The sequence below is a fragment of the Adiantum capillus-veneris genome, chromosome 12, assembly GCF_014529385.1.
Source record: "Adiantum capillus-veneris isolate H3 chromosome 12, ASM1452938v2, whole genome shotgun sequence".
Classification (NCBI taxonomy): Eukaryota; Viridiplantae; Streptophyta; class Polypodiopsida; order Polypodiales; family Pteridaceae; genus Adiantum; species Adiantum capillus-veneris.
This window is the reverse complement of record NC_140942.1, coordinates 12,653,226-12,656,490: the sequence shown is the minus strand read 5'-3', so window position 1 is coordinate 12,656,490 and position 3,265 is coordinate 12,653,226.

Sequence of the window (3,265 nt, the reverse complement as noted above, 5' to 3'; positions counted from 1 at the left end):
CCTGAATGGCTTCAACAAAATGTAGATTTTTTGACTAGTTTAATCTTAATATCAAGTGTTTGCTCACAGATCTCTCTCTCTCTCTCTCTCTCTCTCTCTCTCTCTCAAAACAGGTACAATGAATCATTATGAAGTGTATTTTCAAGTACAAATTGTGGGCTGTGCAAGCGGCTTAAATACAGTTGCAACAAATATGGAAGCCTGTTATTAACTGTGTATTAAGAGCTCTCTCTCTCTCTCTAAGTATTTGAAACACATAGATAGGTAGACAAGATCAATTTAATGTATAAATCATGAATTACTAAGTACATGCGTAAGTACAAATTCCGATGTGGTCAATGGTATTAAGTATACTCCTTGCAGGTATGGGACCAAAATGTCCTCTAGGTAAAAATATGAAGATGCCCTTCAGATGAAGGTGGAGAAATAGTAGTGTCGGGTGGATTAAGTAAACCCTTATGTGGTGTGTCATCAATCAAAAAAGTATTGAGAGCATCATAAGGCACATTGATCTGTTCAAAGGGCTTTTAGAAAAGTTGTACATCAGGCTTAGTTGGGTGGAAATGTCCCGCAATGGTAATACAATTTCTTTGACTATACACTAAATAAAAATCCGATCTTTGAATTTCAGTGAAATTGCAAACTATGGTAACAAGGGGATTCAAGTTTTGGGGCTGCATTGAAGACCAGATAGCAACCCTAAACCGTGGAATCAAAAAATTTAGAAATTCCTTTCTGCCTGGTTAAATTACTACTCTAAGATTTCCCAAGCAGAAACTACGTAAATCAGAGATCTCTATAGGTCCTCTGTACGGCTCTCGTTGCAGCAACAATCCATTGATATCCAAAATAATTAGTCTCTGCAATCATTGTGTGTGCATACATATAAGTAGTTAGAAACAAAAAAGATTATATTATCTAAGTACAATGGATATTACCGGAACAACCATATCTACTTGAAACAAGATTCCATACTGGTCATGTCTAATGTTGACATTCTGTTGGTGAGTGTTGATGTTCCCTTATGTATTTCCAAAGGTATCCACCTCTTGTGGTTGTGCAGTACAGGACTCTTGTGTTTCCATGGCCAAATGGTTGTTCCGTTGTCTGTTTTCCTGGCTGTGATTTGCAACATTGGCCTCCACCTCTACATCGCCTAGACACTTTGTATCTTCTCTCGGATTTGAAGAGCTCTTCACATTAGCAATTACTGGAGCTTGGACTCCCTCATATTGATCATATGCATAATCCCGTGCCACAATAATAGGCACTCCCTTATATTCCCCTACTTGGCATAGACCCTCTGGTGCATTCCTCGGCTCTGAAGAGCATTTTACATCAGCATTTTCAAGAGCTCGGTCTACTTCACATTGATCAACTCCAACTTTTGTTTTAGCCGCTCCAACTGCAAAGCAAACCGGTGTTTGTTCCTCTAATATTGGGTCAGTTTTAGGGATTTGGTTTCCAATGGTGGAAACTGGCATGAATTCCTCATCACCGGTCATTGTTAAAGTTATTATATGGTCGATGACCAAACTGTCTTTTGCATCTAAAACTCTAGGAGTTGAAATTGATAGTAGATGTTGAATAATTGATGCAGGTACCTTTCTAAATATTCCAAGCTATAATTTTCCACAACATTCTCCAAAATTTGGCTAACTTCTGGTCAATACTTCAATTAATAATAGCACCAAGTTGGTCCATACCATAGCATGAAAATACCTTATACATAAATGGATTCAAAGAAAAAAAAACTTTGTAGTATGTACTCTGCGTGGAGAAGACATCGCCTTCCATAGATGCAAAGTAATATTTTTACACATCTATGAACATTGAAAGTTATTTGTTATTAACAATATTGAGGTCATCATCGAGCCCAAATAAACATTCAAAGTTATATCAATACTCATAGTCTTATCTCTGAATGTGTTCCTAGTATGGAGTTGATAGTCCATTCCACTTTTTTGTCTAGTTCAATGCATACAAGGCTCCAATGATTATTTGATTCGTATGGAAACACTAGAGTTGTGACCTGAAGCATTGGACAGTGGACAAACCATCTCTCCAATGTGCCATGAGGGGTGTTTTTTTTTGAGTAGCACAGACAACTGTGGATCTAAAACATGAAGTTTAGTATGGGTTTGTTGAGGGAGTTGACTCTTTACTAATCTACAACCAATAACAAGGATTTAATGGGTGTAATTATTATGAAAGCTTTTCATTTAGAGCTTTCTCACATAGTTTAGGTCTCTTTAAGTTGCATGCTCAAAGTGGAGTATTGCATAAGGAAATAACTACAACATGATATATATACGTTAATGCCTTCAATGCAACATCATTAGCGTATCAAAACAAAAGTATAACATAGCCTAATACTCCATACATGTCAGTTTTGTAGAGTAATGCATAAGGTTTCAAAAGCAAAATCTTTCAAAATATGAGGAATCTCGTGACGTGCTATATATCAATAGAAAGAGATTGAAGAGTAGATTCTAATTGCCAAATCTCCACCAAGTTTACAGTTGATTTTCAAAAAAATTATTGCACGCCCATTTTGGACATGAGAGAGGAAGTCAAACTCCTTATAAGGCCCCTTTGTGAGTCCAAATTTTCCCTAATGTGAGAGTTTCATGGTATAACATCCTGCCCCCCCCCCCCCCCCCCCCCCCCCCCCCCCCCCCCCCCCCCCCCCCCCCCCCCCCCCCCGCGATCTTTATCTCTCTCTCTCTCTCTCTCACACACACACACACACACACACACACACACACACACACACACACACACACACACACACACACACACACACATACACACACTTCTTTTGTTCGCAGTCATGGATTGCTAAAAAAGATGACTTTCTTTGTCGTCAAAGAAGATAGTTCCGTGGCAGGGATGCAACTCTAGGACAAAATATTCCTAGTCTATGTGAGTCACCCATCCTAATCTTCCACAATGAACATCACAAGAGGGGAATACTACAAACTATTCTTTCAAGACATTATCTTGCTTCTTAGGTGGTCCAATGCTGCCAGAAGATGCAAACAAAATTATCCTCAAGACAAGGTTTTAGGGAGAGAATGTTTTGGTTACTCTCCAGTATATATTAGGGGCTGTGTAGTATATTACTACACATACACATTAATGGCATTATCTTTAGGAAAAGAAGATCCTACTGAAATCTTAGAGTATGGCAAACATCTGATGATCACATACAAGGGCGAGGTGTCAAACAATATTTGAAAATCATCAAAAGTTTGAAATAGTT